The following is a 14,498-nucleotide window of genomic DNA, read 5'->3' as shown; positions in this document are numbered from 1 at the left end:
CTGTATGACAGGAACTTCAAGTCTTTGAAGAAAGAAATCAAAGACCTCAAAAGATGGAAAAATCTTCTATGCTCTTAGATTGGCAGGATTAATATGCTAATAGTGACCATCTTGTCAAAAGCAATCTACAGATTCAATGCAATCCCCATCAAAATCCCAACTCAATTCTTCATATACTTAAAAAGAGTAATTCTCAAATTCATCCAGAATAACAAAAACCCCAGGATAGCTAAAACTATTCTCAACAGTAAAAGAACTTCTGGGGGAATCAGTATCCCCGACCTCAAGCAGTACTACAGAGTAATTGTGTTAAAAACTGTATGGTATTGGTACAGTGACAGGCAAGTAGATCAATGGAATAGAATTGAAGACCCAGAAATGAACCCACAGAATTATGGTCACTTGATCTTTGATAAAAGAGCTATAACCATCCAGTGGGAAAAAAGATAGCCTTTTCAACAAATGGTGCTGATTCAACTGGAGGTCAGCATGCAAAAGAATGCAAATTGATCCATTCTTATCTCCTTGTACTAAGCTCAACTCCAAGGTGATCAAGGACCTCCACATAAAACCAGACACACTGAAATTAATAGAAAAGAAACTGGGAAAGACCCTTGAGGACATGGGCACAGGAGAAAATTTCCTCAACAGAACACCAATAGCTTATGATCTAAGATCAAGAATTGATAACTGGGACCTCATAAGCTACAAAGTTTCTGTAAGGCAAAGGACATTGTCAAAAGGATAAAACAGCAACCAACAAATTGAGAAAAGATCTTTACCAACACTACATCTGACACAGGGCTTATATCCAAGATATACAAAGAACTCAAGAAGGTAGACTCCAGAGAGTCAAATATCCCCCTTAAAAATGGGGTGCAGAATGAAACAAAGAATTTTCACCTGAGGGATATCGAATGGCTGAGAAGCACCTAAATAATGTTCAACATCCTTAGTCATCAGGGAAATACAAATCAAAACAACCCTGAGAATTCACCTCATACCAGTCAGAATGGCTAAGATCAAAAACTCAGGAGAAAACAGGTACTGGCGAGGATGTGGAGAAAGAAGAACACTCCTTCACTGCTGGTGGGGTTGCAAGCTGGTACTACCACTCTGGAAATCAGTCTGGTGGTTCCTCAGAAAACTTGGAATGATACTTCTGGAGGACCCAGCTATACCACTCTTGGAAATATACCCAGAGGTTTCCCCAGCATGTAATAAGGATACATGCTCCACTATGTTCATAGCAGCCCTATTTATAATAGCCAAAAGCTGGAAAGAACCCAGATGTCCCTCAATGGAGGAATGGATACAGAAAATGTGGTATATATATATATATATATATATATATATATATATATATATATATATATATGTGTGTGTGTGTGTGTGTGTGTGTGTGTGTGTGTGTGTGTGTGTGTGCACACAATGGAGTACTATTCAGTCATTAGAAACAATGAATTAATGAAATTCTTAGGCAAATGGATGTAACTGGAGTACATCATCTTAAGTGAGATAACCCAGTCTCAAAAGAACACTCATGGTATGCACTCACTGAAAAATGGATATTAGCCTAGAAACTTGGAATACCCAAGACACAATGCACATATCAAATGATGCCCAAGAAGAAGGAATGAGTGGCCCCAGGACCTGAAGGCTCAGTGCATCAGTGTAGGGGAATACTAGGACAGGGAAGTGGGAAGGGTTGGATTGGAGAACAGGGGGAGGGAAGAGAACTTATGGGACTTTCGGGGAGGGGGGATCCAGGAAAGGGAAAATCACTTGAAATATAAATAAAGTATGTATCAAATAAAAAATTGGAAAAAAAGAAAGGTGATATTGAGGTGAAAAAATAACCTGTCATTAGTAAATATAGATGACTATTTTTCCTTCTTTTTATGCTGTTTTATTAACACATTTTGCATTTGACTATTTCATACATATCCCATTAGGATAAACTTTGTTTGCTATTGCCTCTTATTCTCAAATGCCACACCGCTAAAGAGCCAGAGAGCTACAGAGGTGCTGGGCAGCTCATTGTATGGTCACTCCTTAAATATCTGCTTAGCTTCCAGAATAATCACAGGACAAAAAATATTTAGCTGAGCAAAATATATCTTTGTCTCTTTTTGAGGTATTTATATTTCCCACTTGGAGGCATGTTTGCAGTTGTTACAGCTGAGCCTTTGTTAGTAGATGGAAGCAATATACCAAAAAGTTCAGCTACAGACATGTTCCCAATTCTAAATTACAGACCTGTTTTGATTTCTGTTCTAACATGACTCATATTGTCATTTTAAAATGAAGATTTGTTCTTCATAACAAAATGACATGTATTAAAAGCTTAGTGAAAAATCAAGGTTTCTACACAACGGTTAGCGGTAATGATAAAGTATCCCATTGAACATGAACTGTTTTGTAAGAGACATCAATAGGTAAGCTTACACAAGGAAGGAAAGAGGAGGCTTTAAAACAGCCAATGCTGTAAGGGTCCGACTGGGAAGTAAGGTTGTCTTCACCCTGTCATTCTCATATACACTCTCCCCTGCCTACATGCACACAACACACACACACACACACAAACAAACACACACACATACCTACACATATACATGCACACACATTTGCATGCATAACACATGTGTATCTCTCACACATACAGCATACCTTCACAAGATTGTAAGAGATTTTGAGTTAAAAAAAACTGTCCCTAACAAGTAATCATTTATATAAAGAGATGACTTCTAGATCCCTACAAAGGGATTTGTCAGAATAAGCAAGCAAAGAGAAGGACAAAAATATGCTATGAAGTGAGATTAAAATGAAAACACCAGAGATGTATGTGTATCAACAGTAGCCTGTGTGAATCCTATCATCCCAGTAATAGAAGTAACTGTTTCTTTCCATCAGACAGCATCCTCAGCAATAGACTGCTTAACCACAACCCCTATTCTTTAGTAGTGCTGACTTCCTTGCTAATTTAAGGTGCATTTCCCTCAATAGGAAATTCTTGGTGGTTGCTTCTTAGCCTTTTGGCTAATATCAAGTGAAGGAAATGCTTGGTGAATATTTCCAGGTAGGCAGGACAAACTACATCATCTGCAATGACCCATTCAAATAAAATATGGAGAAATAATGTTTAAAAATTAAGATTTTTTCAAGATGACAGCAGCTGAGTATTAAAACATTGCACAGATCAGAAGCCTCACTTTCCATCATCAGAGAACCTTCTTGCAGTAGATGGTGATTAATACAGGGAGACCTGCAACTGGACAATGTGCAGAGAGTGAGATACTGTGGAGTACTCAGCCCTGATGGTTTGTCTGCCCTCAAGGTTCAAGGATTTTCCTGGAAGAGAAAGCAGAAAATATTAGAAGAGCCAGGGGTGGTAAGTGATTCTAAGAAAAGAGTATCCCCCAGGCCAAACAGACCTGGCATGTATGTTCTCACAAAGACTTTGACAGCACACACAAGAGCTGCACACATTTAAGCCATATAAAATCTGAGCACAGAGAAGGGGGTAGACACAAAGTTCCACCAAATTTTATTTGGGAGGGTTTTTTGTCTGTTTGTTCTTTGAGGGAGAAAAGAAGGGGAAGAGAATGTAAAGTTGGTTGAGTGGGAAGATGAAGAGTTTCTGGGATAAGGAAAAGGATACAATCAAAATACATTGAATGAAAAAATAAAAACTAATGATAAAAAACAAGAGTTGAGTCCTTCCTATAAATATCTATGTTGCTGACCAGAACACACAGCCAAAGAGCTAGATCTAAGCACAGTGTGTGCTACATATACACTGGCTTGTAGTAGCTGAATGTTGTGAAAAGACCCTGGATTTTTAGATGCCTTCCGGGGTATCTGTAGGAAATTTATTTAATGAGACAAATGCCATGTGGTCCTTACATCCTATTACTACCAGTAGAATGAGGTTACAACTTGTATGCAACTGGTTAAACTGATGGAGAAGGCTTGGGAAAGCATATGTACTAGAAACAGAGATGGTATATCATGAAGGAAAACAGCTCAAAACTCAGTTTCTGTACTTATGCCTCAACCAATAACACACATACACATATTCACACATGCTTGCACTCACATACACACACACATGTGCAAACATATATGTGCATGCATGCATGCATACCAATAATAAGAGAAAGAGTGTGGGAAAGAAAACTGGGAAGGTGGGGAGCATAGGAGGAGACCAAGGAAAGAATCTAGGAAGGGCTGGAGAGAGAACAGAAGAAGAGAAAGTGATGTAATTCTATTTTAGTTAAAAAATATACCCAAAGGATTCCCCGGCATGCAATAAAGACACATGCTACATTATGTTCATAGCAGCCTTATTTATAATAGCCAGAAGCTGGAAAGAACCCAGGTGCCCCTCAAAGGAGGAATGAATACAGAAAATGTGGTATATTTACACAATGGAATACTACTCAGCAATTAGAAACAATGAATTCACAAAATTTTTAGGCAAATGGTTTGATCTGGAAAATATCATCCTAAGTGAGATAACCCAGTCACAAAAGAATACACATGGAATGCAATCTCTGATAAGTCGATATTAATTAGCCCAGAAGCCTTGAATACCCAAGGCACAAATCGCATAACAAATGACTTCCATGAAGAAGTATGGAGAAGGTCCTGATCCTGAAAAGGATTGATCTAGCATTGGAGGGAATATAAAGACAGAGAAAAAAAGGAGGGAGGTCATTGGAGAATGGATGGAGAGAAGAAGGTTTATGGGACATATATATGGGGAGGGGGGATCCGGGAAAGGGGAAATCATTTGGAATGTAAACAAAGAATATAGAAAATAAAAATATTTTTAAAAAAATCCATCCTTCCCCTCCCCCAAAACACAAAAACAAATGACAAAACAAAACAGCCCAAGAGTCATACAAATGCAATGAAGATAAATGCTCATTAATCAGCCTCTCCTAATTACCATATCTTGCCACTGGGCACATTCATAATTTAACTATGGGTTATTTCTTGTAGAATCTCTTAGAGTTTGAAAGTGTAATGTGTAATAAGAGTACATTGCCACAACAATTGATTTTAAGCTGTAGCTTTCATATCAATTTTCAAAATATAATCTTCAGATTAACTTTGTATAAATAAAAGTTACGGAAAGCATTGAAATTTCTCATCTTACATAAGGTCAAACTTTTATTTTCAATAGTGCCTTATACCTCTCATACATATAATGACATTTGGTTTTGGAGGGCAAGGTGCAATCCTTCTCCCTGCTGATTCCTAAGTTGATTAGGGCATTTGATAAATGATATTTGCCTATCATGTATAGCTGTTGCAACAGCTCTAAGGTTTCTGAAATTTTGCTTGATGAAAATGATGCATGTGATTTCCAAGTATTAGGAAGGTTGCTCTTAACTTCTGGACTGTGTTTCCAGGCGCTCGACTTGCCAGATGGACGAAGGGGAAGAAAAGAATTCACTGATACCTGAGATGAGCCCTGTGACTCTAGATCATTGGTTCTTAATCTTCCTAATTCAGTTACCCTTTAATACAGTTCCTCATGTTCTGGTGATCCCCGACCATAAAATTATTTTGTTACTACTTCATAACTGTAATTTTGCTACTGTTATGAATTGTTATATAACTATCTGATATGCAACATCTGTGAAAAGGTCATTCATTCCCCCCCCCCCCCCCGCCCAAAGAGATTGATACACACAGGTTGAGAACAATTATTTTAAGGCTTTCCATCTCCCTATAGAAACAACTCTAGTTAAGATTTTTCTAAACTTACCTTCTATGCCAATAATTCTAGATATTATATTCTTATTTTCATTGGTGCATTAAATCTGAACACTCAATATGTTCACAACACTGCAGCCAAGGTAGAGAACGCAATAAACAAATATGCTGCCCTCCAGTATATTCTCATAGATTGTGAGACAATCCAGTGAAGATATTTAGGTGGAAGAAGAACAATTTATCACTACCATTTGAGAGGAGTTAAATGGGAAATGTCTGAGCTGATGGATAAGATGGAATTTGACAAGGAAAATGTTAGGTAGGGTTACAGAAGTATGCCTCATCAATGCTAGAAAGACTGTGGAGCTACAGGTATGGGTAAAGCTTAGGCATCAACAGGTTCAAGAAGAGGAAACTTTCAGTTCTATTTTTAAATAATGAAAAGTGGAAACAAAATATAGCTGATCTTCAAAATCTATGGTGGTTGGTTCTAGGATACACTTTGACATCAAAATCCACAGATATTCATTTCCCTTATATAAAATAGTACAGCACATCTTCCTACATACTTTAATTCACGCTCTCATTGTTACTTACAAGTGCTTACATAAAGTAAATGCTGTATAGTCACCCTACTGTATTATTAAGAGAAGGGTTAAAAGAAAATATCTGTATCACAGTTCTCTGCCCTCATCAGAGATGCCTACCATGCAGAGGATGAATTAATACAGAGACTCACAGTTGGTCAAAGTACAGAAAACAAGAGACTGTTATATGCTCATTCCTAAATAGGACATCTATATCTCACACCCATTCCAAGGATTAGGAGAACATCATGGATGAAAAACTAGAAGTTTGCAAGAGCCGGAATTTGGAGGGGACCATTGCAAAACTATATCTTCTGGTTACAACACAGACCATGTACTTATAGCGTGGAGTCATAGAAGCTGTGATTACCTCCTCAGGACCTGCGTAAAATGGGCTCATCAATATGTCATCACCATCACTGCCAGAACCAGCACCAGTAGTGACCAGGTACTATAGAGGAGATAAGAAGTAGGGGAGAGAGAAGGGAGTCAAGCTTGGTGGTCTGGGAAATCTCACAGACTGACAGTCAGGATGTTGCTTTTTATATACAGAACTCACTAGGCAGGAATTGATTCATGATGTTCCAAAACAGATCATATCATATTTTGTCCACAGTGACATGTTTTAACTTCCTCTTGGCCATAAGTTGAATCATCATTGATAAGCTGTAAGAGAACAGAGTAATTTTTTCACCTATTTTTTCTTTTTTATTATTATTATTTTTTTAAGATTTTTTTATTCCAAATGTGCATTTTCCCTGCATGGATATATGCAACTGCATGCATGCAGTGCTACAGAGGCCAGAAAAGTTACAAATGAAGGTGTTGGGAATAAAACCCCAGTCCTCTGCAAGAGGCATATGTGTTCTCTTTTTATTCGATATATTTTTTATTTACATTTCAAATGATTTCCCCTTTTCTGGCCCCCAACTCCCTGAAAGTCCTATAAGCCCTCTTCCCTCCCCCTGTTCTCCCATCCAGCCCTTCCCACTTCCCTGTTCCGGTATTGCCCTATACTGCTTCACTGAGTCTTTCCAGAATGAGGCCACTCCTCCATTCTTCTTGTACATCATTTGATGTAAGGATTATGTTTTGGGTATTCCAATTTTCTAGGCTAATATCCATTTATTAATGAGTGAATACCATGATTGATCTTTTGAGACTGGGTTACCTCACTTAGTATGATGTTCTCCAGCTCCATCCATTTGTCTAAGAATTTCATGAATTCATTGTTTCTAATGGCTGAATAATATTCCATTATGTATATATACCACATTTTTTGCATCCATTCTTCCGTTGAGGGATACCTGAGTTTTTTCCAGCTTCTGGCTATTATAAATAGGGCTGCTATTAACATAGTGGAGCACGTATCCTTCTTACCTGCTGGGGAATCCTCTGGGTATATGCCCAGGAGTGGTAGAGCAGGATCCTCTGACAGTGACATGCCCTGTTTTCTGAGGAACCGCCAGACTGATTTCCAGAGTGGTTGTACTAATTTGCAACCCCACCAGTAGTGGAGAAGTGTTCCTCTTTCTCCACATTCTCCCCAACACTTGCTGTCTCCTGAATTTTTAATCTTAGCCATTCTGACTGGTATAAGGTGAAATCTCAGGGTTGTTTTGATTTGCATTTCCCTAGTGACCAATGAAGTTGAGCATTTTTAAAGATGTTTCTCTGCCACCTGAAGTTCTTCAGGTGAAAATTCTTTGTTTAGCTCTGTACCACATTTTTAATAGGGTTGTTTGGCTTTCTGGGGTCTAACTTCTTGAGTTCTTTATATATATTTGATATTAACCCTCTATTTGATGTAGGATTGGTGAAGATCTTTTCCCAATTTGTTGGTTGCCGATTTGTCCTTTTGATGGTGTTCTTTGCCTTATAGAAAGTGGCAGGTTATAAAATCAACTCAAGCAAATCAGTAGCCTTCCTATACTCAAAGGATAGGCAGGCTGAGAAAGAAATTAGGGAAATGACACCCTTCACAATAGCCACAAACAGTATAAAGTATCTTGGGGTGACTCTTACCAAACATGTGAAAGATCTGTATGACAAGAACTTCAAGACTCTGAAGAAGAAAATGGAAGAAGACCTCAGAAAATGGGAAAATATCCCATGCTCATGGATTAGCAGGATTAATATAGTTAAAATGGCCATTTTGCCAAAAGCAATATACAGATTCAATGCAGTACCCATCAAAATCCCAACTCAGTTCTTCATGGAGTTAGAAAGAGCAATTCTCAAATTTATCTGGAATAACAAAAAACCCAGGATATCTAAAAACTATACTCAACAACAAAAGAAATTCTGGGGGAATCAGTATCCCTGACCTCAAGCAATACTAAAGAGCAATAGTGTTAAAAACTGCATTGTGTTGATACAGGGACAGGCAGGTGGATCAATGGAATAGGATTGAAGATCCAGAAATGATCCCACACACCTATGGCCACTTGATCCTTGACAAAGGAGCTGAAAACATCCAGTGGAAAAAAGTCAGCCTTTTCAACAAATGGTGCTGGTTCAACTGGAGGTCAGCATGCAGAAGAATGTGAATTTATCCATCCTTATCTCCTTGTACTAAGCTCAACTCCAAATGGATCAAGGACCTCCACATAAAGCCAGACACTCTGAAGCTAATAGAAAAGAAACTGGAGAAGATCCTTGAGGACATTGGTACAGGGGGGAAGTTCCTGAACAGAACACCAATAGTTTATGCTCTAAGATCAAGAATTGACAAATGGCACCTATTTTTTTCTTGTCAACCTAATAACCCTATCTAGGGATGTAGATTTGCCAAAGCCTGCTCTGAGACTGTTAACTCTAGTCATTTCAAGGACCCTAGATAAGTCATTAAGCCCGTGTATGCAGACTGTCATATACCAATGAGTGTATTATCTCCTTCTGTATTAACTTTTAATAATCAGAATGTTGTCATTAGACCCAAGAAAACTCTTTAGTAAAGAGTTGCTGCAGTTATTATTCAATTTCTGCCATAGTACAATGTATATTTACTTCCTTATTTATTTAATGAGTAGTAAGTTAGTTAATTTCTTTATTTGTAGAGTTTATTTATATGTCTGATATTGGTATATTATTGTTTTTCCTTGATCATATTATATACCACAGTATAAGTCCCAGAAAGTCTATTGTGTGTAACTGTGGGGGTAAATCCTGGATTGCCTTGGAGACTCCAAGATGTTGGAGAGAGCAGGGTCATGAGATACCTGTTATAGATAGGTGCTAAGATAGAGTCGAATAGAAACAAGTGTGTTGCAGTAAACAAAGCTTGTTTGGCGATATGAAATGTGCTTTGACATCAAACATAGAGATACAAAATTTGGAGTTTGCCCAGCTGGATTTTGACCTTGCTTTGGTCCAGTATTTCCCCACTGTCCTCCTTTCCCTATCTTTAGGAACAGTAATGTATACACTGTGCCATTTAATGTTGAACATATGTGATCTCCTTTTACAATTTCATTTTGATCTTATAGATGACTGTAGTTGAGGTATTACATGAATCTCAGAAAAGACTTTCAACTTTAGACTTTTAAACAAGTTTGAAAAAGTTACAGATTATCAGGACTTTTATAGTTGGATTGAATGCATTTTATATTATGTTATGGCTATAAGTCCATGGGGGCCAAGAAATGTAGACAACCATTATTAGACTCTCCATTCTCAATTGTGTAAGTGTATTTTCACTTCCTTGGTTTTCTTGCTTCAGAGAATCCTGGATGATACAGCTCAGCATAGATTGTATCCTAATTGTTTATTTAAGACTTTTATCTTAAAGTTGACACTGGGGCAAGTTAAAATTTTAACAGCTATTCCATGCAAGTAATATATTTTGAATGTGAGAAAAAATGGTGAGACAAGAGATAAAAACTACTCTGGTTTATTTATTTATTCATTCATTAATTGTCCTTCAAATTTCATGTGACACAATACCCCTTTGAGTTCAAATGCTGCCAATAATATAACATTAAGAGAAAATAGCTTTAAATGTAGTTAGGCCATGAGAATTCTTTCCTTATTTCATAATTCATTCCATGAAACCAGTATTATCTTAATACCCAAACTAGACAAAGATAGAAAAAATACATACCAACATCTCTTATGACCTTAGTTACAAAGCTCTTGTACTGTCTGATTTTGTGTGTCAACTTGACACAGGTTGGTGTTATCACAGAGAAAGGAGCTTCAGTTGGGGAAGTGCCTCCACAAGATCCAGCTGTGGGGCATTTTCTCAATTAGTCATCAAGGGGGCAGGGCCCCTTGTGGGTGGTACCACCTCTGGGTTGGTATTCTTGGGTTCTATAAGAGAACAGGCTGAGCAAGCCAGGGGAAGCAAGCCAGTAAGAAACATCCCTCCATGGCCTCTGCATCAGCTCCTGCTTCCTGATCTGCTTGAGTTCCAGTTCTGCCCTCCTTTGGTGATAAACAGCAATTTGGAACTGTAAGCTGAATAAACCCTTTCGTCCCCAACTTGCTTCTTAGTCATGATGTTTGTGCAGAAATAGAAATTAAGACAGCTCCTCATTGAAAATTAGTAGTGTATTGAGGTTGGTGTGGTAGCACCTGGAATACTAACATTGGAGGTAGTAGGAAGAGTAATAATAGTTCAGTGACAAGATGAACTATATAATGGGTTCCAGGCCAGTTTGAGCTGCATAGAGAGACTATATGTGTATGTAATTAAATATTAGCAAATAGAATTCAATAATGTAATAAAAAGACATAAATTACAATTAAGTGGGACTTTTCAAATGCTAGTTTTATTTTAAGTTTAAATTACTGCTCTTAAGAGATCCATAAAACAAAATGCTTCTAACCTATATGGCCCACTTGTCAATGGAGAGATAACTTCCTGGGATGTTCAAAGCTGTTGTTTCCATAAAATAACACACCATGTGGTTTATTTCTGTAAATAAGCTTGGTTGCCCCAACTGTACAGGATGCGCTTAATCACATGTAGGCAGTAGTTATATAAGCAGAAAGCATGGCAGGATGTGCAAAGACAAGAAATGGATAGCTTTGTGAGTTTTGCCTGGTTAAGCATATGATTAATATAATTTTTTCTGCAATATTTTGGGAATCCTGGGTACAGACCTGGCCAATGTCTATCACACTTGACAGTATTTAATACATTTTATTTCAAATTTGGCCCCCAAATTTGATAATGCTCTTATCTAACTCAGTGGAATTAACAATTTGTACTAGGTAGGCAAGGTTAATTCAATATGTGAACATTAACCATTTCAATGTGTCATAATAACACCATCAAGAAAAGGTATAAAAAAATCACATGACTGTATTAATTAAGGAAAAATCAAATATAAGTTATTTCACAAAACTAAGCCATTCTTGTCTAAAACATTCAGGAAGTCACAATACTGAGGAACATACTCAAGTTGATTAAAAACTAATAATAACTGCCAAGGAAATCAAAGAGAGTTACAGGTGAGATCTGCAAACCAAACTCAGATGTCTCTCAAAAGCAGTAAGCACTTTTAACTGCTGAGTCATCTTTCCAGACCCTAAATAAAACATTTCTTCTTTACAGTTCCATCTATTCATGCAACATGTATTGATCACAAACGTCTACCATTACCTCCCTCCAATACTCTGCACACATACATCCTATCTTCTCAGTTGGATGTCTGCTGAAACACAGTCCAGGAATGACTCTATTTGAGGTGATTTCTGAGAGCTCCTGAGAAGTTCAAAGTAAATAAGACAAGAGTTTTGCAACTTCTGTCCCTGCGGGGAGTAGCATTATTAGGAGGTGTGGCCTTGTTGGATGAAGTGTGTCATTGTGTGAATGAGCTTTGAGAGACCCTCCTAGCTGTCTGGAAGTCTGTCTTCTCCAGTTTGTCTTTGGAATAAGAAATAGAACTTTCAGCTCCCCCAGCACCATGCCTGTCTGGACACTGCCATTTTCACAACTGATGGTAATAGACTGAAACTTTGAACCTGTAAGCAAACCCCAATTAAATGTTGTCCTTTATAAGAGTTGCCTTCGTCATGTTGTCTCTTCTCAGCAATGGAAACTTTAACCAGCACACATGCCTTAAACAGCCCTGAATGTGATGCAGACTTAGCTTTGATGATAAGCTTGCTAAATTTTATTAAAGTGGTAACCACTTGGGTTTCGTATCTGAAAAAGTGCTAAATGCTTGGGGGAAGTGTGTGCTCCCTGCCTAGTCCAATGCCACACTCTATAGCTATGGACTTGGGGACCCACCACTGTGCTGGATTTAGGGAAGACATAACCAAGGTCACAGGCCTGGTCTCTTCTCCATCCAACCAACACTGTATGATTAGAAATCTATGAAACAATGCTACAATATCCTACTATGTATAAATAAGCTGTTATTTTTAAAGGAGAGGGGGTATTATAAGAGGAAAGACTTTGTTTCAATTTGCTCATTGTAAGAAAAAAATAGTCTCATGAGATTGGCAGAGAGGGACAAGGTTCCTTGATTTTTTTTTTTTTTAGTATTATTCATACATTGCACACTTAAGATGCTATTGCTGTTGCAAACTCCCTCCTGCTCATACCCCAAGCCCTGCTCTGGGACCACAAAGTCTCTGCTTGTAGACTCTGAGAGAGACAAGCTCTCTGGAAATAGATCTTTTGAATAGCTCAATTTAAAAGTGCATTTCTGTCATCAACTAAACAGGGCTCCTGGTGTGACAAACCTAAGACATTGTGAAACTACACTCTAGATGGTCTTGGAGGCAGCCTGTGGCACACAGACTAGCCCTGATACATTCTACACTACTCGTACCATGCTCAAAGTCAAAAGCAAGTTCACACTCAAAAATACCTGCTTCAATTTCTTTTTTTCCCCAGTGTTAACAGATTCTGAACATCCAGGTCTCGTGGCACCCAACTTGAGACTTCATTTAATCCAGTTGAAATTCTCAGCAGCAGTTCTTGGAATTCTCACTTGAAAGGCAACCCTGGCCTCATCTATGATCAAAAGGGAAACTGAGAATATATGGATGTGAGCCCTCATCAGGTTGTAATGTGAACTAAGAAGTTAAGCAAACCAGGATACACAATAAAGTAAGAATGAATCAATAAACTACAAAAGCTATACATTCAGCACACCCACCCACCCACCCACCCACACAAACACACACACACACACACACACACACTTAAAACCCTATGCCAAAAGCTATTCCCCTGTCATTTTCCTCAGTCCTCCACAAATCTCATGAGATTCCCCTTACATCATGAGATAGTTACCATAGCATTCTCCTTATACCAGTGGGGAAGCTGAGGAAGATAAAAATACAGGGATTGTTCTCAAGGTCACATGCCTCTTAAACAATAGACTACAAACAGGTTTCAAGTAAAAAATGGATCGCTGTGGCTTTCTACCTGGGAGTGGACAGAGCAAGAATGAGGGGTCAGGGATCCCAGATTCTAGTCTGGGTGTCGTTATGAGCCCTCTGCTTTGCAACGGTTGGGGTCTTTGGGAGAAGGGGTTAGTGGTGGGGTGACTTGATTTGTTTCTTTGTGCATCTCTGCCTCTCTTCCCATCTCTCCTCTCCTGGACTTTCCTTTCCTTCCCCTCTGTTCTTGCCTTCGCTTCATTCTTTACCTCATTTCCTACCCCACCCCACCTCCTCCTCCTTTCCTATGGAGCTATAGAATGGCACCACGTTAAACTTCCAGGCTTCTTTCATCTCACCCACTTTACAAATCTATGCCGCAAATACTTTAATACAAGTGAGTGTATGGAACAGGCATCTCTGAGAATTTAGACATCTCTCCAAGGTGAAAACCATTTCTATAGCATAAACTCAAGTGCTTTACTGTACTTTCAGGAAGGTGGGGAAGTAGGAAGTGAGAAATGTGGGAGTATGTGCCCTCCATTTGCTGATGCTGTGACTTAATTACTTTCCAGCACAAGAGTGTAAGCCTTTTGACTGGAAGCACTGACTCATGGTATTTTAAATAAATGGCACAATTGACTTTGTTGGGTTCCAGTACCTTCTCATTGACAGTTCCTGAATAAGTCATCTCTTTTGCATAAGAAACAATTGAGTTTCGTGATAAATGAGCCCTACTTGACTCAGTGCTGTGGACAGGTGGCTAAACCTTATAGTACTCTTTCTTTATCATTTGATATCTATAGAGATGAGATCCTCCAAATAAGCATTTTCCCAGAT

The sequence above is a fragment of the Apodemus sylvaticus genome, chromosome 3, assembly GCF_947179515.1.
Source record: "Apodemus sylvaticus chromosome 3, mApoSyl1.1, whole genome shotgun sequence".
NCBI classification, from domain to species: Eukaryota; Metazoa; Chordata; class Mammalia; order Rodentia; family Muridae; genus Apodemus; species Apodemus sylvaticus.
Note: the sequence above shows the minus strand (reverse complement) of the source record.